This window comes from Ovis aries, chromosome 15 (genome assembly GCF_016772045.2).
Source record: "Ovis aries strain OAR_USU_Benz2616 breed Rambouillet chromosome 15, ARS-UI_Ramb_v3.0, whole genome shotgun sequence".
In the NCBI taxonomy this organism is placed as follows: domain Eukaryota; kingdom Metazoa; phylum Chordata; class Mammalia; order Artiodactyla; family Bovidae; genus Ovis; species Ovis aries.
In genome coordinates this window covers 13965091-13990096 of record NC_056068.1, presented here as the reverse complement: position 1 = coordinate 13990096, position 25006 = coordinate 13965091, and the positions used below count along the sequence as shown (strand labels likewise).

At 37.8% G+C, this 25006-nt stretch overlaps 1 protein-coding gene across 3 annotated transcripts in view; it reads right to left on the bottom strand.

The window, feature by feature from the left end:
- Positions 1–25006, bottom strand: part of MTMR2 (myotubularin related protein 2) — a 111600-nt gene that overhangs the window by 80284 nt on the left and 6310 nt on the right. The window contains exons 3-4 of one of the 3 annotated variants that reach the window (XM_060399672.1): positions 22019–22089; positions 19653–19834 (exon numbers count right to left, since the gene is read on the bottom strand). The exons of the other annotated variants lie outside the window; for them this stretch is intronic. The gene's annotated coding sequence lies outside the window, so the exon portion shown is untranslated. The remainder of the gene's footprint in view (positions 1–19652; positions 19835–22018; positions 22090–25006) is intronic. 3 annotated transcript variants of the gene reach the window in all.

The window sequence follows — 25006 nt, the reverse complement described above, 5'->3', positions numbered from 1 at the left end:
CTGCCTCCTGAGAAATCTGTATGCAGGTCCAGAAGCACAGTCAGAAACAGATACGGAACAATGGATTGTTTCCAAATTGGGAAACAAGTAAGTCAAGGCTGTATACTGTCACCCTGCTTATTTAACTTCTATGCAGAGTACATCATGTGAAATCCTGGGCCGGATGAATCACAAGCTGGAATCAAAATTGCTGGGAGAAATATCAAAAACCTCAGATATGCAGATGACACCACCCTTATGGCAGAAAGGGAAAAATAACTAAAGAGCCTCTTGATGAAAGTGAAAAGAGAGAGTGAAAAAGGTGGCTTAAAGTTCAACATTCAAAAAACGAAGATCATGGCATCTGGTCCCATCACTTCATGGCAAACAGATGGGGAACAATGGAAACAGTGACAGACTTTATTTTCTTAGGCTCCAAAATCACTGTAGATGGTGACTGCAGCCATGAAATTAAAAGACACTTGCTCCTTAGAAGAAAAGCTATGACCAACCTAGACAGTATATTAAAAAACAGAGACATTACTTTCCTGACAAAGGTCTGTCTAGTCAAAGCTATGGTTTTTCCACTCGTCATGTATGGATGTGAGAGTTGGACTATTTAGAAAGCTGAGCGCCGAAGAATTGATGCTTTTGAACTGTGGTGTTGGAGAAGACTCTTGAGAGTCCCTTGGACTGAAAGGAGATCCAACCAGTCCATCCAAAAGGAAATCAGTTCTGAATATTCAATGGAAGGACTGATGCTGAAGCTGAAATTCCAATACTTTGGCCACCTGATGCGAAGAACTGACTCACTGGAAAAGACTCCGATGCTGGGAAAGATTGAAGGCCGGAGGAAAAGGGGGCGACAGAGGATGAGACGGTTGGATGGCATCACTGCCTTGATGGACATCAGTCTGAGCAAGCTCCAGGAGTTGGGTGATGGACGGGGAAGCCTGGCGTGCTGCAGTCCATGGTATCACAAAGACTCGGACACAACTGAGCGACTGAACTGAACTGATACGAAACACCAGATTACAGAACAGCCTCTGCCCTTGAGACTTCAGCCAGAAACAGACATTATACCACATAGACATATCAATAATACCATAAGAGCTACAAATAAGAATTGGGGAAAAAACTCAAAGGAAATGGTAATAACTTAAGGATTAGAGAAAAGAAGAAATACATTCAGCTGAACCATTTGAAACTGAGGGAAAAAACTCACAAGTAGAGGAAGACAAACAAAGTTTCATTTTCCTTCTGGAGTTACTGAGGATATTTTAGTATATATGCCATATACACAGTATTCCATTTCTACTGAAAACTTTCTTAGGACACTAGAGCAAACATTTTGTAAAGAGACTATGTCTTAGGGCTTCCCTGGTGGCTCAGTGGTAAAGAATGCACCTGCCAATGCAGGAGACGTGCGTTCAATCCCTGATGTGGGATGACCCCATATGCTGCAGAGCAACTAAGCCTGCAGGCCACTACTATTGAGCTTGCGCTCTAAGAGCCGGTAGCTGCAACTGCTGAGCCGACGTGCCCCCAATTATGGAAGGCCACGCGCTGTAGAGCCTGTGCTCCGTGAGAAGCCAGCACAGCACAGCTCATCTCTGGTCTCTGCACTAGTGAAAAGCCTGTGCAGCAACAAAGACCACCACAGCCAAAAGTAATAAATAAATAGATAATTTCTTAAAAGAGAGACCATGTCTTACGTGAATGACAAATAATCCTTAAACAACTGGTGGGAATTGTTTTTTGACTGCTAGTTTCCAAAAGGTTAAAGAAAAAGTTGTTGAGAATTAAGAAACCAGGATTTTAGTCCATTCTAGCTAACAGCAGCATCCGCAGCCGAATGACTTAATCCCCATTCTCCATTATAGCTCCATTATCCGTGAAAAGTACCAATTAGACTATTTTAGTGGTTAGTTTTTTGATGGTCAGATACCTCTTTGAAAATCTCATGAAAACTATTCCCTGAACTGTTTCCAATGTCAGCCACTTTAAGGTCAAGAATCATGTCTAGATGGTCTCTTTTAGTTCTAACATAGTCCAGAGCTTCGGAAATGAGTATTTTACCTTTTGAAACAGTCACACAATTATCTATAGAAATACTGAAAAATGAAATGGACTGTCCGAAAGGCATATGTGCATGTATGTATATATACACACAAGTGTTTTCTAATTAAGTAATCAGAGACTTGAATAAATTTTATGTAAGACTCATAGCCTAAACAGAAATATTCTAATATTGTATTTCATACAATAGAGTCAAAAGGAAACTAAATCCAACAGCTACACTTATTTTAGGAACTCTGGGCTACCATTTTGTAAACTCAACACCCCCAATTATAGATAAACAGAAATAATATTCTATCAAGAAATATTTTCATTGTTATAATATCAAGTGACTTTTATCAGAAACTATTTACCTTTCATTGTTTAAATATTTAAACAATTAAATTAAGTATTTTCATTGTTTTTATATCAAGTGATTTTATCAGAAACCATATCTTTTAAAATACACTTGGAAAACATTTTAATTAGCTAAGTAATGATTCTTTTCTCCTTTTTAAAAAAATAACTGAACCACAGATGGGCCACAGTAGTCTCCCCAGCATGTCACTTCAAGCACAATGTTAAGACCTTCACTGTCTGCCTCCCTGGCCCTACCACACACATCATCAACAGCTTCCTCCATTCAGATTCCTGAGCTTAACAATTCTGTTATCAAACATCACAAATTTCAAAACATAACTGTAATAATTTATGGGAGATACCTCTGTAAAAATATAGTTTTCTAAATAAATAATTTCATCAGAATGAACAAGAACACAAGCCCAGTGACTCAGGAGCATCGTCCTTGCCGATGGCTGCCGTGACGCTGTTTACAAGGCTTCCTGGTCCGTGATCTGCACTCTTCCTCTAACCAGCGTCAGCACACTGGACTCATTATTAGGGTCAGTGGCCTGACTCACTGGGGTGCTTAGCCTCTGCCAAGGTGAAAAAGGAAAACACATGACTTGGAGTAATCTTGGTACTTGCATTTCTGCCAACACACTCATGTTTTTTTCAAACACCACATGTGCTTTTCCTTCACCAGTCTCTTTCCAAATCTGCACACCATATTCCATTTCTTAAGAGTTTAGCTACCTTCCACATTACAGCAAATGGTCTATCTTCAATGGTTCCACTTGTTTAGAACCCACTCCTTTCCCAATTCCTTCCACTTTGGCTTTTGACTCTATCAAGTCCTTAAAATGGCTCCTTAATATATTTATTAATGATCTGATTTTTTTTTAAAGAAGGTCTTTTCTCAGTTCTGATACTATAAATTCAGCTCTCCTCACTAGCATATTCTTTTGGTTATTTCATATCTAAGTTTAATTTCATCAATACTGTTGAGCACCCATTATATGCAAGATACTACTATCCTAGGAGTTACTACGTAATAATACAGAGATATGCAACAGGGCTGCGGCCCCTAGTGAACTTTCACTCCAAAGTACTTACTATACAACACAACATAGAATACAAAAAATAAATAAGAGAGAAAGAACTTAAGGATCTGGACTAAGGGCTTCAGAAGGTTTTAAGAAAGAGGTAATATTTTGAAGTTTGAGCATTCTTTGGGATTGCCCTTCTTTAGGATTGGGGAAAAAAAATGATCTTTACCACTCCTATGGCCTCTGATGAGTTTTCCAAATTTGCTAGTATACTGAGTGCAGCACTTTCACAGCATCATCTTTTAGGATTTGAAATACCTCAACTGGAATTCCATCACCTCCACTAGCTTTGTTCGTTATGATGCTTCCTAAGGCCCACTTGACTTTGCATTCAGGGTGTCTGGCTCTAGGTTAAGTGATCACACCATCGTGGTTATCTGGGTCATGAAGATCGTTTTTGTATAGTTCTATGTATTCTTGCCACCATTTCTTAATATCTTCTATTTCTGTTAGGCCCATACCATTTCTGTCCTTCATTGAGCCCATCTTTGCATGAAATACTCCCTTGGTATCTCAAGTTTTCTTGAAGAGATCACTAGTCTTTCCCATTCTATGGTTTCCTCTATTTCTTCGCACTAATCACTGAGGAAGACTTTATTTGCTATTCTTTGAAACTCTGCATTTAGATGAGTATATGTTACCTTTTTGTTTTTGTTTTTATGTTACCTTTTTGACTTTGCCTTTAGCTTCTCTTCCTTTCTCAGCTATTTGTAAGGCCTCCTCAGACAACCATTTTGCCTTTTTGCATTTCCATTTTGCATTGCCATTCTGATGGTCTTAAACACTGCCTCCTGTACAGTGTTACAAACCTCTGTCCATAGTTCTTCAGGCACTCTAATAGATCTAATCCCTTGAATCTATTTGTCACTTCTACTATATAATTGTAAGGGATTTGATTTAGGTCATGCCTGAATGGTCTAGTGGTTTTCTCTACTTTCTTCAATTTAAGTCTGAATTTGGCAATAAGGAGTTCATGATCAGAGCCACAGTCAGCTCCTGGTCTTGTTTTTGCTGACTATATAGAGCTTCTCCATCTTTGGTTGGAAAGAATATAATCAATCTGATTCCTGTAATGACCATCTGGTGATGTCCATGTGTAGAGTCTTCTCTTGTGTTTCCTATGACCAGTGTGTTCTCTTGGCAAAACTCTATTAGCCTTTGCCTTGCTTCATTCTGTACTCCAAGGCCAAATTTGCCTGTTATTCCAGGTAGCTCTTGACTTCCTACTTTTGCACTACAGTCCCCTATGACGAAAAGGACATCTTTTGGGGGTGACAGTTCCAGAAGGTCTTGGAGGTCTTCATAGAACCATTCAACTTCAGCTTCTTCAGCATTACTGGTTGGGACACAAACGTGGATTACTGTGACACTAAACAGAGATCATTCCGTCATTTTTGAGACTGCACCCAAGTACTGCATTTCAGACTCTTTTGTTGACTATGAGGTTACTCCAATTTCTTCTAAGGGATTCATGCCCATAGTAGTAGATATGATGGTCATCTGAATTAAATTCGCCCCTTCCAGTACATTTTAGTTCACTGATTCTAAGATGTTGATGTTCACTCTTGCCATTTGTTTGACCACTTCTAATTTATTTTGATTCATGGACCTAACATTCCAGGTTCCTATGCAATATTGCTCTTTAAAGCATCGGACTTTACTTCCATCAACAGTCACATCCACAACTGGGCACTGTTTTCGCTTTGGCTCCATTCTTCTTCTTTAGTTCCTCCTCACTTTCTGCCATAAAAGTGGTGTCATCTGCCTATCTGAGGTTATTGATATTTCTGGAGTTATTTCTCCATTCTTCTCCAGTAGCATACTGGACACCTAGCGACCTGGTGTGTTCTTAAGTACACTCATCTCACATGCTAGGAAAGTAATGCTCAAAATTCTCCAAGCTAGGCTTCAAGAGTACGTGACCCGTGAACCTTCAGATGTTCAAGCTGGATTTTAAAAAGCAGAGGAACCAGAGATCAAATTGCCAACATCCACTGGATCATCAAAAAAGCAAGCGACTTTCAGAAAAACATCTAATTCTGCCTGTTGATTACATCAGAGCCTTTATCTATGTAGATCAAAACAAACTGTGGAAAATTCTTCAAGAGATGGGAATACCTGACCACCTGACCTGCCTCTTGAGAAATGTGTATGCAGGTCAAGAAGCAACAGTTAGAACTGGACATGGAACAACAGACTGGTCCCCAACTGGGAAAGGAGTACATCAAGGTTGTATACTGTCACCGTGCTTATTTAACTTATATGCAGAGTATACCATGAGAAACACTGGGCTAGATGAAGCACAAGCTGGAATCAAGATTGCTGGGAGAAATATCAATAAACTCAGATAGGCAGATGACACCACTTTTATGGCAGAAAGTGAAGAGGAACTAAAGAGGCCTTTGATGAAACTGAAAAAGGAGTGAAAAAGCTGGCTTAAAACTCAACATTCAAAAAATGAAGATCATGGCATCTGGTCCCATCACTTCAAGGCAAATAGATGGGAAAACAATGGAACAGTGACAGACTATTTTCTCGGGCTCCAAAATCACTGTAGATGGTGACTGGAGCCATGAAATTAAAAGATGCTTGTTCTTGGAAGAAAAGCTATGACCAACCTAGATGGCATATTAAAAAGCAAAGATTAAAAAAAAAAAAAAGCAAAGATATTACTTTCCTGACAAAGGTCTGTCTAGTCAAAGCTATGGTTTTTCCACTAGTCATGTATGGATGTCAGAGTTGGACTATAAAGAAAGCTCAGCACCGAAGAATTGATGCTTTTGAACTGTAGTGTTGGAGAACACTCTTGAAAGTCCCTTGGACTGCAAGGAGATCCAACCAGTCAATCTGAAAGGAAATCAGTCTTGAATATTCATTGGAAGAACTGATGCTAAAGCTGAAACTCCAATACTTCGGCCACCTGATACAAAGAACTAACTCACTGGAAAAGACCCTGATGCTGGGAAAGATTGAAGGCAGGAGGAGAAGGGGACTACAGAGGATGACATGGCTGGATGGCATCACCGACTCAATGGACGTGAGTTTGAGCAAACTCCGAGAGTTGGTGATGGACAGGGAGGCCTGGCATGCTGCACTCCATGGGGTCGCAAAGAGTCAGACATGACTGAGTGACTGAACTGAGCTGAACATTTGAAGTTAGCTAGAATATAGAACCGTGCTCCTTGGAAGAAAGGTTATGACAAATCTAGACAGCATATTACAAAGAAAAGACATCACTTTGCCAACAAAGGTCCATATATTCAAAGCTATGGCTCTTCCAATAGTCATGTACAAGTGTGAGAGCTGGATCATAAAGAAAACTGAGCATCGAAGAATTGATGTTTTTGAACTATGGTGCTGGAGAAGACTCTTCAGAGTCCCTTGGAAAACAAGGAAATGAAACCAGTGAATCCTAAAGGAAATCAACTCTGAATATTCATTTGAGGGACTGATGCTGACGCTCAGACTCCAATAATTTGGCCACCTGATGCGACGAGCCAACTCCCTGGAAGTCTCTGATGCTGGGAAAGACTGAGTGCAAGAGGAGAAGGGACAACAGAGGATGAGATCATTGGATGGCGTCACTGACTCAACGGACATGAGAGTTTGAGCAAACTCGGGGAAATAGTGAAGGACATGGAAGCCTGGTGTGCTGCAGTCCATGGGGTCACAAAGAGTCGGAGACGAGTTAGCCGATTCAACAAGAAGAAGAAGAGGTTCAATACAGTCTCAAAAATTTCACTAAATAAACAACATGAAAAAAAAAAAAGAAAAAGAAATAGGAAATTCAAGACATTTTAAGGCCACTGTTAGAGACAGACCACTCTGGCTGAAGCATGGGATACTTATAAGCTCAATCAGATATACAGCAGAAAAGGTAATATTTTATTAGATTGTACAAGTCCTAAAAAATAACCTGATATCTAGATGGTTCTGAAAACAGTGAGAAGACACTGAAAAGTCTCTGTGCTTGCGGAAAATCATCTTAACAGTGGGTCAAAGAATGGATGATAACAGCAGGAAAACCTATTTGGAAACTATTAGGAGACCTCCTCAAGGTAGAGGTATTAAGGGCCTAAACTAGCAGAGAAAGGAAATAGCAATGGATGCAAAGGACACTGGAGACAGAATCAATAGGACTCAACAACTGACTTGACATGATGAGAGAGGGAGAGAAAAGGGTCAAAATATGATCCCAAGTATTGCTGATGGAGAAACCAGTGTGCCAATTAGACCAAGGAAAGTAGCTAACAAGGTTCTTCCTGGAATTAACACTGAGGTGGCATCAAGGTCTCCCCACGCAGCAGTGGACCAAGATTTTACATGTTACTTGGTCAAGCACCTGTTTGTTCATTCATTCAGGCAACTTTGACTTACACTACATTTCTCTAGTCCATTATGTTTCCCATTCTTCCAGACAACTATGTCATATGGTCTTTTCTTTCCCCATCCTCTATTGCCCTCTTCATCTTCAATATTCGTAGGTGACCCATTTCACTGAAAAATACAGAAGTAATCAAAATAGATCTTTCATAGGCTCCCTCAACTACAATCTCTTTGCATGTGTGTCCATGTACTCTGCCTTTCTTTCTCTTACTGTAGGGAAGGCATCCATAATTTCATCTAAAGCCAGCTCCTCCAATGAACTATTATCTCCCCTCATCTTTGCAAGAAAATGTCTGCAGCAATTTTCCTTCTGGTTCTTGCAACAGAAAAATTTTCCTCTCCTCTCAGTCATTCCAGTCAACATAGAAACATGCTATTATTTCTCTTAACTTAACCCCTACTGATACCAATTCGCTTCTTTGAGCTTCCTTATGGAAAAACTCCTAGAAACAGAAGTCTACTCACTGCTTCCAACTCCTCACTTCTCATTTTCTCTGAACCCGCTTCCAACAGGTCAACAAAAATGCTTGATAAAGGCCATCAAGAACTCCACTTCGCTAAAGTCAGTTGTCAATACTCAGTCCCCATCTGTGAGCAGCATTTGACAGAGCTGAGCCTTCCTTCTTCAAAGACTTCCTATCTTCGGCTTCCCAAATGCTGTACTCTTATCACTGCCTCGTGGGCCCCGCTTGCTCTCAGGTCTCCTATGGTGATTCCTTTTCCCTTCTGAACCTCCTAACACTGAATTCCACCTGAACTCTGTCCTTGAAACTCTTCTCTATGCACACCTCCCCTCCTTTATAATCTCATCCAGTCTCACAACTTGAACATTTCTAAGTCGATGAGCCCAAATTTAAACACCATCGCACACTTTTCTCTTGAACTCCAGATTTCAATTATAAATTTGCTTAACACCTTCGGGTGAACATCTAATATACCCCAAACCAAATTCCTGCTCTTCTTCTTGATACCAACTCTAACATCTTAGTAAATAGTAATTCTATCCTTCTCTGGATTTCCCAGGTGGCGCAATGGTAAAGAATCTGCCTGCCAACGCAGGAGACACAGACTCGATCCTGGGTCAGGAAGATCCCCTGGGGAAGGAAATGGCAACTGACTCCCGTATTCTTGCCCAGGTAATGCCACAGACAGAGGATCCTGGCAAGCTACCTTCCATGGGCTGCAGAGTCAGACACAACTAAGCACATCCTTCTACACTTTCTTGAGCCAAAAATTCTAGAGTGAACTTCTGACTTTCCTCCTAGACTACATGTTCAGTACATCAGGAAATCTGCCTGGTTGCACCCTCAAAACAAGTCTCTTTACTCTTTTGGCTATAATCATCTGCCTTCTGGATAATTCCAACTGCCTACCAACCAGTCTCCCTGCTTCTGCATCCTAGTCTGTTCTCAACAGAGCAGTCGGATTAACCATTCTGAAACATTTGACATAGTAACCCCTCTGCAAAAAAAACTCCTGCTACCTTCCCTCAGCACTCAGAACAAAAGCCATGAAGTCCTTAAAATGCCCCCAAAGCCTTCCACAATCGCCCCTCTGCTTCTCTGCACTGCAGCAACAGCAGAGCCCTCGCTGTTCCTCAAACACACCAGGCAAGGTCCCACTTCAAGTTCCTAATATTTTCTGTTTATCTATAACTCTCTTCTAAATATTGTACTTCTTCCTTTTTCCAGCCTTTTTACTCAAATGTTGCCTGCATAGTGAGACCTTCCCTGGCCATTCCATTTAAAATTGCAAACAACTGCAAATCCACCCACTCATTCTTTACTCATCCTCCCGGCTTTATTTTTCCAAATCTGATACAACTGTTGTTTTACTTATTTTCTGTTTTTTCCATTTAGTTAATACTCGCTGAGTACTTACTTACCATATGCCAGGAAAAGTTCAAATATTAAAGATGGCAAAGATTAAATGAAATAATGCATGCAAAGAGTTTAGCACATTACCTGACAGAAACACCAGAACAATGTAAAATATTATTTTTATCTAATGGAGACTGGAATACCATGCCTCCTACTATCGTCAGAGAACTCCAGTTTTAACAGAATGAGGTTAAACACAGAGCTGGAGAATTAAGAAAAATGACACTCTCAGCAATTTGATCCTTAAAGAAACAAGGAGCTAAATTATCCATAATCAGATAGTCTCTGCCAGAGAATATTTAATACAATTTATTTAAAACAAGACAAGAAAGCAAAAATAACTTCTGGAAAAGAAAGTTTCATATTTCCCTTCTAGCAATCCGTTCCAATTATTAAATCACTGTTGGAAACATAAGATCCTTTCTACTTTCATCACAAAAGCTGTGTACTATTTTATTTCATGACCAAAAAAGGATATCTATCATTATGTGTTTAATAGTGGATTACTATAAGTAACCATACTGAAAAGCATCTTCACAATAAGAAGCATGGGACATTTTGGCAGATGCTGACACATAACTAATCTCTCATTCTAACTGGGACATGTAAGTTTAAGCTACAAGGAGAAAAAGGAAAATTAGGTCTCATGAGTCACGGAAAGTCATTTAGCCTCTCAGAGCCTCAAGTTCATACTGCAACAGGGATAAAAATACTCGTTCTTCTTATCTTACTGGATGGTTACAAAGACCAAGTGAAAATACTGTGAAAATACTATCTAAGCATTAAAATTATTTTCTATAAACACCATTACTGGGGGTGCAGGGGGAGGACCAGAATTCAACACTGATAATGTATTAAAGTGAAGCTACTGTTAAAATGTATATATATGGGGCTATCTAAGAAACAGGCATCAGGAAGACTTTCTAGACTAGCAACATTCGTCTCAGATGATTCCTTGAATACATACCCTTCTCACCACATCCATCTTTGCTTCACAGCTACTTTCTACAGTTCTTTGCTAGTGTTTTCATGCAAGCTTACATTTTCTGGTTAGGTAAAATGCTCAAACTCAATAAATGTTTGCTTATTAAGCAAACTTCAAAAATAGCTCTTTAGAGATTAGCATTTAAAACACATCTATTATATTTTAAATGACAGTAATAGAATATTAAGCCAGATCAATTTATACTAAAAAAAATGTAAAAGGATAACTGATTTATAGGAAAAGACATTAAATAAATATTTGAGATAATCGAATCTATCATTACAAACAGTAAACTGTTAGTCGCTCAGTAGTGTCCGACTCTTTGCAACCTCATGGACTGTAGCCTGCCAGGCTCCTCTATCCATGGAATATTCCAGGCAAGAATACTGAAAAGGGTTGTCATTCCCTTCTCCAGGGGACCTTCACAACCCAGGAATCAAACTCGAGTCTCCTGCATTGTAGGCAGATTCTTTACCATCTGAGCCACTAGGGAAAACCGTCAGACAAATGATAAAAGACCTGTGGAAGTCACCAAATGTCCAACAAAAAAAAAAAAAAATCACGTCATCTTACTATTTACAAAATCCAAATTGAGTAGAATCTGTCACACAAATGAGAAGATGACATACAGAGTCACAGGTTCATGGTCCAAATACTTTTTTGTAAATGACCAATTAGTGTCATTATAGTTTCACCGAGTGATTTCAAAAAGATTAAAAGAACTGTAGTTGTTGCCGTTCAAATTAAATTATAGCCATTCCATAGTATCTGGTTTAATCACTAAATGCCACCTCCCCCTCATGACAAAAACGATTTCTCCAAATGTAAGCATACACGAGAAACACAACTATGTTTCCAAACTTAGCAATCATTCTCCACTATTCATATTCCCTTTAACTGACAGGCTACCAAATGGGTCATTTCCTATATCCAGTGCCTCTTCTTTGGAGTGACCTCCAAAATGGTGCAGGAAGTGTTGAGAAAGTGAGGGCTTTGTGAACGATGACATTCAATGACATTCAATGAACTCAATTCAGTGATGACATTCAAGTCATAAGGAAGACATGAGGGGTGGCACTGCTGTACAAGATGGTCTCAAAAGTTCAAATCTGAGATCCTGTGACTCAGAGCATACAATCTTAGACAGAAAATTCTAAGACTACAAATAAAGAGCTATGGTTCTAACTATTGGAAAAACTTGCTAAGCTGGACTTTATCACTTTTTAATATTCCTTTCAGCTCCTGGTAGTCAAAATGCCTGACTATACCTTCCTAACACGCACATGTACACATACATACATACAAATAAACTATTGTCCCATATGAAAACGTGATTCAACGACTTTGCTGTCAGTATGAAAATGTGATTCACAGACTTTGCTGTCAGTATTACTTCTTAGCTATTTTGATAAACTTTCCCTATAAGAAGGCTGCCACACAGCACCAACATCATACAACTGTATTCATCTTCAATTAGCATGGGCATTTTTCTGCCCAAACCTTCAATCAGGATCATTAAGAAATAATATCAAATTATAATTATCCTTTTCCTATAAATCCTTTAATGGAGGTACAAAAAACCACCAAAGAGGTTCAAATATCTAAGCCATAAATAAATAGAACATTCCTTCAAAACCTGCAAGTAATTAACACGGTTCAAAATAACGGAGAGGGACGGGGGAGCCTGGTGCGCTGCCGTCTATGGGATTGCACAGAGTCGGACATGACTGAAGCGACTTAGCAGCAGCAGCAGCAGCAGCAGCAAGTGTACTTTGGAGCAAAAGCAATCCTAATACCTCAAAGGCAGGCAAAACAATTTTTGCCCTCAACAGTAGTAATATCTTTACTTAAATAAGTGTGCTATGACAAAAAAAAAAGCATAAATAAAACACCATTTAGAAATTAATAAAGTTGCTATAGCTGATTAAAATATAACTAGCACTGTGGAATACTCTTGTTAATAATACTAATTATTCTACATATTTATTCATATGTAGACTGCTTTTCTCAAGAGGCTAAAAAAAATCTCAGAATACAACTGCCATTATATGCTTAGACTCTAAATTCTGATTCATTATATTACCCTTAGGAAGAGCAGTTAAAGATTACATGAACATGCAAACAATTCACATTCACAAATGTGCTCATCCAGATTTGCAAAGCCACGGCCCTCATAAATGGGAAACCACTTTCAATAGAATTCCCCTCTTTAACCCACTTTTCATTCTACCCTAAACTATACTATTCTCTGTACTCCTAATTTAAAGGAATCAAGTCAGTATTATTTTAATGTTAATGTCTGGCTCCGCAAAATAACCAAATGAACATACACACATATCCATGAAAGAACAGAACTTAGGTATATAGACAGTAAGAAGGGTAAGAAAGCAAGGAAATTTCAGAAAAAAAATCTGCTTCACAGATTACGCTAAAGCCTTTGACTGTGTGGATCACAAGAAACTGTGGAAATTCTTAAAGAGATGGAAAATTCTTAAATACCAGACCACCTTACCTGCCTCCTGAGAAATCTGTACGGAGGTCAAGAAGTAACAGTCAGAACTGGACACTGAAAGACAGGTTGGTTCAAAACTGGGAAAGGAGTACTTCAAGGATGTATATTATCATCCTGCTTATTTAATTTCTATGCAGAGTACATCATGAAATGCTGGCTGGATGAATCACAAGCTGGAATCAAGATTGCTGGGAGAAATATCAACAACCTCAGACATGCAGATGACAACACTTTAATGGCAGAAAGTGAAGAGGAACTAAAAAGCCTCTTGATGAAGGTGAAAGAGTAGAGTGAAAAAGCTGGCTTAAACTCAACAGCTGAAAAACTGAGATCATGGAATCTGGTCTCATCACATCTTAGTGATGAGTGATGATTTAAGAGTGTCAGGAAGATGCTCGACATCTAAGCGTTTCAAAATAGTACAGTGTGGAAGTGAAGGGGTATAAAAGATGCAACAGAAACACAGCAGAGAAAAATGGCAGAAGGGGAAACAGTGGAAGCAGTGACAGACTTTATTTTCTTGAGCTCCAAAATCACTGCAGACAGTGACTGCAGCCATGACGTTAAGAGACACTTGCTCCCTGGAAGGAGTTATGAAAAACCTAGTTAGTGTATCAAAAAGCAGAGACATCACTTTGCCAACAAAGGTTCATCTAATCAAAGCTAGAGTTTTTCCAGGAGTTATGTACAGATGTGAGAGTTGGACCATAAAGAAGTTGAGTGCTGAAAAACTGATGTCTTCAAATTGTGGTGTTGAAGAAGACTCCTGAGAGTCCCTTGGACTGCAAGGAGATCAAACTAGTCAATCCGAAAGGAAATCAACCCTGAATATTCACTGAAGGACTTATGCTGAACCTGAAACTCCAATACTTTGGCCAGATGATGCGAAGAGCTGACTCAGTGAAAAAGGCCCTGATGCTGGCAAAGACTGAAGGTAAAAGGAGAAGAGGGCAGCAGAAGATGAGATGGTTAGATAGTATCACGAACTCAATGGACATGAGTCTGAGCCAACTCCAGGAGATAGTGAAGGACAGGAAGCCTGGCTTGCTGCAGTCAACGGGGTTGCAAAGAGTTGGACAGGACTTAGCAACTGAACAACAACAAAGAGAAGCATAACACAGGACTGCTCTAGTCATACTATTTTTCAATAGTTCTGCCACTATGTCAGCCAGAGTGACACAGTTTTCTTTCCACCACAAGATCAAAACAAAAATTCCATCATCTGACTCTTAGTCATTCCCACACATTTACTGGTCTGCTGTTATTATAACAGAATGTCTTTTTCCCTTGCTACACCATTCCTAACAGCAGTGTTCCACCCTTTCCGGCTCAAAAGCTCTTCTATTTCAAAGTGTAGCATTTAGGTGAACAAAGTTATACAAACTAACTATTGGTAGGCAGGCAGAAGTTACTTTTTATATGCTTTTCAAAATAGTATCATTAAATAAGACTTTCAACTTTTTGTTTCAATCAGATTTTAAGTTATACTTATTCCTGTAAGTTATAATTATTCTTGAGAATTAATCAGGCTAAAAACTTGCTACTTAGGACAGTCATGTCTAAACAAATGAATCTGGGTACCTACACAGAAGTATTTCTTACCTCATACTACTGAATTTACAGCATCCCTGATAATGCTGCAAAAGCAGAAAAATCTGTCTCCAGATACTTGTTCCGGTTCAGTTGCTTATCACGTTCAAATATTCCCATGCCTCAAAGTACCCCTCAGTTTCCTTGCCAGGATGGAGACTCGGAATCTCCGCCTCCACTAAAGGACTCAGCCGTCTCCCCTCCGGTCTTCACGGTCTTCACTCTCTCCCTCTCCCTTTGCGGAGCAGGAACTTCCTAAAGTGGCCTTTCATACCCTCCCCTCTGACAGTTACTGACATCACCCATGTATCAGGGACTAGCGATAGTGCTGAAAACAGATTCATTTTCTTCATGGGACTTAAGAATACAACAAAGATGCTGGATATCTAAGTATTTTGTAAGAGAACAGAGTGGAAATGAAGGGATATAAAGGATGAAGCAGAAACACAGCAGAGAATACAAAGCTCAGAGCACAGATGCACACTCAGAAGCACTCAGGAGCTGAACACATGAGCGGCAGCGGCACAAAGACTTGGTTTCACCACTTAGCAGATAATAATTCAGCAAGTTACTTAGTCTAACGTCTTTCTTTATAAAATAAGCTCATAAAATAAGGTAATGATACCTTATTAAGACCATAATAAGGATAAAAAAACACATGACCTATAGAAAGTAATTAGTGCTAAACTCTTAACTGGTAGAAAGTGTTAAATCAATAGTATTGTGAAAATACAAAAGTACCCTGGTCAGAAAGGAAAATAAGACAAAATAAAAAATAAAGGTCTCCTTTCAAGTAACCCACTAATTAAATTAAAATGAAGCAAAGTCCTTGGCACTAAAAGTACTTTTCACTCAGATGTGCACTGTAAAATGTCCTCATTTGACTAAGATAACTAAATGTATAAACTTTTAAGCTTAAAATAAAAGTTTTACTTAATGGACAAATCACTTAATTCTAAGCACAAACATCACGGGGAAAGATTTTAAATATATATAAATATGTATATGTTACACATGTATCCTGTGTAACTTCTGACAGATTCAAACAGAAGACTGGCCCAAATAAAACCAATTCCATCACCAGCATTTTTCAGTGTAACCATCAGCAATGTACCAACCCTCTTGACTCTGCTGTCTGCTGGGCTCGTAACAGAATTAGCCAGCATCACTTTATTGTCAAACACACCAACACTTAGTGGTATTTCACAATAACAAACAGAAAAATAAAACTCAAGTATCAGAAGATGCCAAAAATAGATTTATACTCCTCTTAGTTCTCCTGATTTAATAATTCAAAATCCAGTAAAAAATATTTCTATTATAGCAAAAGTGAGAAAGTGTTTGTGAAAATTAGGGGTGCAGATAAATATGCCCACACTTTACACTCCTAACTCAAGTGACAGGAAACAATTCACCTATCTTTTCACATATCCTAATCAACTAATGCCTCCCAAGAATCTGAGAAAACCTGCATTTCTTTTATTTCCAGTCACTATTGACAACAATCATTACAATAAGATTTAAATCACTTGCCTTATATAAACGGCTTCACTCCTACAGCCAATTTAATTTTTCTTCAGTATCCCATGGGAAGAAAAGGTTCTTTTCAAAAAAGTATTCTCCTGTAAGTAATGTCCTGAGCACATACATAGCATGTTTGTCCAAGAACATTAAAGAATGTACTCTACATTCTGACTGTGAACAGGCTTTTCTAGAAATGCAAATTTTGCTGTCAATACTTACACAATAGGCTACAGTACATAAGCACTGTTCATGCTCTATTCATCATTCTGTTGAAAGTTTTATTAAAAATAAATAAAAGGCCTGCAGTGTGTATAAAGCACTTGGGATACAAAAGACCTAGTGTCAGAATATTTGTAGGATCTCCAAAATAGAAAAACAACTCCCCAAACAAATTAATTACAAATTATAGTAATTATTTTTTAAATGGTACACCAGAAACCTGAATTTTTTTTTTTTTACTTAACCAACCCATAGTTTAAAAGAGGTGGCACAGTGATCTTATCATCATGGCATCTGATTAACAAAGATGAGACTACATTCCTCTTCAGAGAAACAAAGGGGATTTGAGCTCTGAGACAGCTGGTGCAAGTTGACGTCTGGAAAATCTCTAAGTTCTAAGGTACATGCAACCTTGGTTACAGTTTAATTTTTATTATTTTAGTTTCAGGTCTATCAACTACATTTTCCTAAGTAAAAGGTAGGACATGTTATTTGGTAATGCAAGAGAAAGTATGAAAAACCAAGTTGCATAGAAACTAGTTTACATACATCTTTTTTTCTACAGAGTACAGTTTCTTCGAAGATCTTATCTGGAAATATAAATAAATAGGTGAAAGCAAAAGTATTCTGGCCAAAACGAAATGTGCCTATGGGGGATGAGGTAAGAAATGGAGAGCAGGAGGGACCATGAGTTCCAGCATCATCAACAACTCCTTTTTAAAGAGTTTCCCAGGGACTTCCCTGGTGATCCAGTGGTTAAGAATCCGCCTTGCTATGCGGGGGATACGGGTTCAATCCCTGTTTGGGGAACTAAGATCCCACATGCTTTGCCACAACTAAGACCCAATGTAGCCAAGTAATTAAAATAAATGAACAAGTTTAAAAATAAATAAATAAATAAATAAATAGTTTCTCAGAATCCCTTCAAAAATCTTGATTCAAACTCTGATGAGAGTAGAAATTAAAACTCACATGGTTTCATACAAAGCCTAGAGAGGAAAAGTTATGTATAGATCAGTTTAGCTGAGAAAGATTATTGGAAAGCTGATATAATTAGTAGAGCTCAAAGCACACTACACAGATATTGCATTTCCTTTTAGAAACAAACAGTTCCATCCAAATTGAAGTATCAGGGCAGAAACACTACAAAGAGGAGAGCTGACCTATTCTGTAAATGCCTGCTCAACACTTTTTCCCGAACAAACACAGAAAATACATGGGGAATTCACACACTGATAAAGGACCTTGCATGTAATTTTCTCATTCCATCATGCAAATATAATTCATTATTAAAACTCTGAAGTCACGCATCTGTTCTTCCAGTTATCCAGACGGACATTTTTCCTTTCCCAAATCAGAGAAAAACAAATTATTACTATTAATTGGCCACAACCCCATCAACATGAGATAAAAGTTTTCTGCAAAAACTTCAGTAATGGAAGTGAAGTTGACATAGGTTTTTGTTTTATTCTGCAGTCACTGAAACATTTTGTAGGAAAATAAGATCATTCAATGTCTCTTTCTCTTCCTAGCCTGGGATCTGCTACTGCTAAGTCGCTTCAGTCGTGTCCGACTCTGTGCGACCCCATAGACGGAGGCCCACCAGGCTCCCCTTTCCCCAGGATTCTCCAGGTAAGAACACTGGAGTGGGTTGCCATTTCCTTCTCCAATGCATGAAAGTGAAAAGTGAAAGTGAAGCCGCTCAGTCATGTCCGACTCTTAGCGACCCCATGGACTGCAGCCCACCAGGCTCCTCCGTCCATGGGATTTTCCAGGCAAGAGTACTGGAGTGGGGTGCCACTGCCTTCTCTGTAGCCTGGAATAGTTACATTAAAATCTAGTGTACTGGCATCATTCAGTGATTTATCCTCCCTTATTTTGAATACTATTCACTATTTACCAGATTAAGCTGGTTGCTTTTTCTTGCTTGTTTTTGCCTTTTTCCCTCAGGCTATATAATGAAGATGAGGAAAACATCTCTCTTTTAAAATATTTTTGAAGTAATTATACTTAACATTAGCATAGCCCTTTACAAATGTCAAAGAGCTCTCATACATATTCTCTTTCATACTTATTACCAACTCTGGAACTAGACGATCTGGTACTAAATTATGATTCTACCACTCTGATGTGACTTCGAGGAAGTTACTAACTCTGTGCTTCAGTTTCCTCACCTATAGTGATAATTCTCATACTTCACAGGACTGTTATGAGAATTCAATGACTATACATATACTACTTAAAACAGTGCCTATTCCATAGTACACACTACATAAGCATTATTTTTTTTAATTACTGTCATCAAGATAAATCATCATATTCAGGTCTCACAACAATTCTATAAAGACAGCAAGTATCATTTTACCCTTTTTCCAGATAAAGGAATCAGGCTCAGAGATATCAAGCCGAGTCACAGTTAAGAAGCAAAATCCAAACTAAAAATACTCAGCCCTAAGAAAGTACCAAGACTTTTCACTACATTAGGTTGTATATATTACACAGGACAAATTTTTAGCTTACATAGTTCAATATACTTCCAAAGACTATAATTGCTACTCTTTTAAACATTTAAACACTCAAATAATTCTAGGCAGCACAAACTGGTAGCCATGCTAAGAATATACCTTTTTTATTCAAAATAAACCTTCATCTCTTGCTAAGCATTTTAAGAGTAGCAAAAGTGAGTCAGATTTCCAACGAAAATAATTGGACTGGCTGGACAGGTAAACCTATCATTAATTTTCCAATATTTAAGAGTTTATTTTTAAAAACAAAATGTATACCCCCATGAAACTTGAACACGTTCATACTATGATTTATGTAGGGCAAGGAAACAGCATGCATTTAGAGTCAAAGTTCAAGTTCTAGTTCAATCTCTTCTAAGCAAGGACAATGAACAGTCATGCACTCCTCTGAGCCTCAAGTTACTGATCTGTCCAATGAGAATCTCCTCACAAAAGATAATGTAGGTGAAACACTTTTCTAACTATAAACTACACCAAAATGTGTTAACATTACCATTAGTTACTTTGATTACACTGAGGAACAATACTGAACATTCATTCACTCACCATTTTTTTCCCCAAAGAAAACCTGCTGACAGAAGTCTTGTAATATAGAAGTATCACTCTGAGTATTTTGTGTAACTGTATAAGGTGATGATCTGGATTGGACTACCACAAGGAAAGAGAAATTTCACTGGTAACCCACAAAGTATTCTAGTACCATGTACTTCAAGAAGACACAGTAAAATCTGAACAGAAGAAATAAGAGAACAGACCATGTCACAAGCATCTGCATATTTTTCTTTCTGATTTTAAATAGTCAATGTTTTTAATTTAATCATAAGAAAACTAACTGCACATATTATCACCACAGCAGTAACCATAATACATTACATTTGTGTGATACTTTTACAGTGTTCAAAGCATTTCATACATATCATTATAGAAATACAATATTACTGTTTGCTCATGTGGTATTTTAATATTTATAAAAATTCCACTCTTAGGCAAGTCCCTTAACGTCAGTGTCTCAACACACCAAAAAATGAAGGATTTATACTACATAGTAGATAAGACTCCTTTTTAGAACTACCATAGGTACAATTTTAAATCTGTGATTACAAAAAGAGTAAAAAAAGTATGTAATGGGAAGAAAATTTTAAATTACAAAAATACAACTTATTAGAAATGAGTATGTGATTTTAAATGTCCCTTTTCAAAAATCTTACAGTGAAAATATGTTCCAAAATTTCTGGAAAATTGAGTTAACAACATTTTATAGTGAAACTTTGTAGTTAACTTGAGAGTTAAAGAATATTTCAAAGAAAATTGGATAAATACATTTACTAATATAAGGTTAAAATTCAGTAATTATCAATATATCATATACAATACAATATAAAATACAACACTAAAATTAATTCACACACAGTTCAGAAAACACTTTAGAATATTTTCATGCTCAGAGATATTGTGAACATATGAACTGTAACAATGGAGTATCATACATACAAATGACTTCAACTATTTAAGGTCTCTGGCTTAGTATATAAAGTATCAACTTCTGTACAAAGAAAATAAAACCACTCCTAATAGTATCTTATAGAATCCAAAGGGGAAAAAAAAATTTTAACAGCAACCTGTTTATACTATTTACCAAGTACCTACTACTAGCTACCATCATTCAAAAATGAAATCAGATCCTTCCTTTTCAGAAGCATAAAATTTAAAGACCAAGTAGAGATATGGCCATGGGTGCGGGGGAGAGAGGGGTTACTCTTTCTGGACTGGACTACCAGGGGCTTTTTCCCACCCAGTGATTCCAAAACCAGAACCAGTCATCCATCTGACTGAAGATGAAGAAACAAACAGTTCATGTTCTTCAGTTATTTTTTTAGTTATTTTTTTCAGGAACAGTGATGAACTGCTTATGATTACACACATACACACTGAAACGGTCTGGCCTAACTGAAATCATGCCATGACTTGAAGTCTAGAAGCAGGAGTCAGGAGATCACTTCTGGCACCAAATATCTCTGTGACTTTGGAGAAAACACCACCAAACCATTCCTGGCCTTCAAACACTTATGGTGTCTTTGGGTTAAGTTACTAAACTTCTCTAGGTCTGTTCCCTCAACTACAAACTTACACAGTTGTACTAGAATCCAAAAATATCTGGATTAGTGGTTCTCACTTTAAGGAGAGACTCCTGGGCCCATTCCCCAGGATTCAGAATGTCTGGTTCAGAACCTAGGAAACTAAATGCTCATCAAGCACCACAAGTGACTGAAATGTGCAGGCGGGCCTCAGGCACACTTGAGAAATTAACTAGCTCATCTCTCACACCCTAACTGTATAAAAAGATGACATTACTCACTTCAGCACCGAGGTCTTATTCAGGAATTCTAGATCTAGCTCAATGTGCAGGACATTATCTATGTTAAGCAAATATTTACAGAGAGTAAGAAAGGAAGGAAGGGAGCGGGTAAAGACAGAAGGGAAGGAAGGGAGAGGCTAGCTAACTTACTGGTCATATTTTTGCCTAAGAAATACAGAACAATAGTAAAATTAAAACTGCATAAAACATACATCAGTGGCTGGAAAGTGAAGACTTCAGTCTCCACACACATACAATTTTAAATACAACATCAGCCCTTGTCAAAGTGCAAAGTCTAGGAAGGAAAAAGCAAAAAATAGTACATGGAAGCCAAAAGAATTTTAATGGGAAATTACTGATGACTAAAAATTGGTGACTATTTTCCCCAGGTAGAAGAGAACAGAATTTAAGGACTAGGACTTGGATTTGGGACTAAAGTTTGAAGTTATTGGTTACTCATACACATAAATTTCATTTGGGATAATATATGAACTGCAGAAATATTGTTGGCAATATTAACTTTCGTCCATTTATTTCCATTTTCCCATTCACTTACATTATAATTTTTGAGATGTTTTATCTTCACTTCTGATGATCTTCAAATGTCAATGGCTCTTAACACATTAACTGTAAACAAACACAAAGGAACTTAAGGGAATTCAGATATTTAAGGAATCCTACAGTAAAATAGTCTAATACTCTGTAAAGACTAAAGGGGAGGGACGAGCAGAAAGAGGTTTTGGCATCATGTTTATTCTTTATTAATTTATCTGATATTCAAAATGTAAGCCTGTTCTTCTAACTGAAAGTGATACTATCCTCTTACTATTCAGGCAAAGAAAAAAAAATTATCCTATTTTCCATTGGAAGAAAAAAACATTCAAAACTGGAGAAAAACGGGGATGACCCAGAGAGATGATATGGGGAGGGTGGTGGGAGGGGCTTCATGTTTGGGAACGCATGTACACCCGTGGTGGATTCATGTCAATGTATGGCAAAACCAATACAGTATTGTAAAGTAAAATAAAGTAAAAATAATTTTTTTTTTTAAAAAAGGAAAAAAAACTGGAGAAAATTCTCTCCAAAGATCGAAATTCTGAACTTAATATACTGTGCACCTCATCCTTTTGCTCAGCAGAAAGTGCAACTGGTCAAGGAAACTCACTTCCCCGTCAAGACACCCACCTGACCTGCCTGGGCCTGCCCTTTCACTGCTGAACCAAGTTCTGCCCTGGAGCTGGGGCACCAGATGGCCAGGCATGAGGACTTCATTTCAGCACTGAGCCCCTGAAGTTAAACAAAACTTGGGTCCAAATGTCAAACTGTTCTCCCTAATCTGCAGTTTTCTCATCTGTAAAAGGTAAATACTACTACTGCTTCTTTCATATAATTAGGAGGATTATATGAGAAAATGCATATAAGGAATTTTAGCACTATACCAAGCACACAGTAAGCACTCAATAAACGTTAAGTGCTTTTATTTACAATATTATTGTGACTACTGATATTATTACTATCGTTTACTAGAACAATTTTCACTTGAAAAGCAAAGTTTATCTCAGGTATTCATATTTTTAGGTACTGCTTTTGGTTGTAAAAGAATATTATCTAGTACCAGAAACAGAGGACATTTATATTATGTTAAATTTTATTCTTGACTTTTGCCAGGTGTCCTGGCTCAATTCAAGAAAATTAAGGCTCATGATACTAGCCCATCATGAGTCAAAGTTACTACACCTTTGGCTAACACACAACCTCCTAACAAAGTCTTACTTGAGCAACTACCCACTTGCTGGTTTCAGTATTGCCAATGCTGTTAGAAAGAAGATGGATATGTCTGTTACTCATGCCTATCAAATCCCTTGAGCACCATGAATCACAGGAGTCTCCCAGAAGAGACTCCTCTACCCTCCTCCATTAATCCCCAATGATTAAACTCCTTATGTTTGACATTACATGCTTAAAATATTAATATTTAAGTTTGGTAACCAAAATGCATAGAACTTTTAGATTGAAGATACAAAAATAAACACAAGATATTGGCAAAAGCATTCATAAGTTAACATGGCCCTGAACAGCCTGCTTTCCTTCCCTTATGAAGACCAAACCTTCTCAACTGAAATGAGAGAAAATACCTCATTATAACCTGATGCAGCATTCTGGGAGGATATTAAACACATGGATACATGGGCTCGAAATGAATGCTGAAGTGCAGAGGAATAAGCAGTGTCGGCCACTGTCCTCAGACCACCACTACTTTACCCAACAATTCCTTGAGCGTCTCAAATGAAATAGCACAACTGGTCACTCTTCATTTGATTTCTACTTGCTTTTCACTTAATGCCATGAGAATAAATAAATGCATCCTCTGCACTGTATGGTCCTAGATTAAGATTATAAAAATCTAGCCTAAGATAATACACACAAAAAAAAGTAAAAACCTTAAAAACCCAAAAGTTTAGAAGGCTCCAAGATACAGTTCTCATTTTTGGTTTGCTACAACATATCATCTCTCTCTTTCCAGGCATTTTCCATTGTGATCACTGCAGGCAAACCTAAGAATGTCTCTGGCATAAGTAAGTGTTGTACACTTCAACTGAAAAATATTTTCCTTGCTTTAAGATGATTTATCTGTCTATATGGGAGAAGCTACTGCCTGTCTTCAATACCTATTCTCTTCTATTCCTTAGACACACATTTCCAATTTTTAGTTTAGAATAAGGCCTCCCAGAAGAGACTACATAATCTAGCCTCCACTGTGGCTAGGTATGGCATGGGACCATGATCTGGCCAACTGGATGTAAACTTAAAACGTGGTATGTGACTTCAAAAAATGTATCCTTTAAATAGAGGCAACATGCCTTTCTTCTTCCTATCCTCCTTTTTGACTCATGAAGATCAGTGGTTAAAGAACTGCAACAGTAATTCTGGCTCTCATGGTAACACTGGAATGTAAGATACAGTGAGTTAGAAACAGTCTATGTCCTGGATACTTTATATCCATTGTATCAGATCTGTATTAACTATTCCTGGGTTTTTATGTGGGGCAAAAAGAACAGAAAATTATCTTTGTTTTATGACAAGGTTACTTTGGATTTTCTGTTATACTCTGCTAAACCTAAACTTTAAAAAAAAAAAAAAAAAGAGTTTTCCTAGTAAGTGTATTTAGGTTTTTTGAAGTGTATAGGTTGAAACATTTTAAAATTTTTATTATATAGCATCTGCTCTTATTTAATCTAGACTAAGAATTACTTACACAGCCCAAGAGTTAATCACATCCAGTAAAGTCTTTTAAAGAAGGAAAATTCATCAGCAATTACTGCCACGGTACTAAGGTACTTGGCCAGGAGAAGAATTAGAAAACTTGCTCATAAGTGGTCTATAGTGATGACAACATTGGTACATATATAGAAAAACACTGAGGGATACCCACAGTTAGTTCTGTGTAATAAAGCTACAGGAAAGGGAATTGAGGTCACTAAGGTTATTATTTTCATTAAAAGGGCATCTTCCCTGTCCCTTTAAATATAACCACCTTGTATCA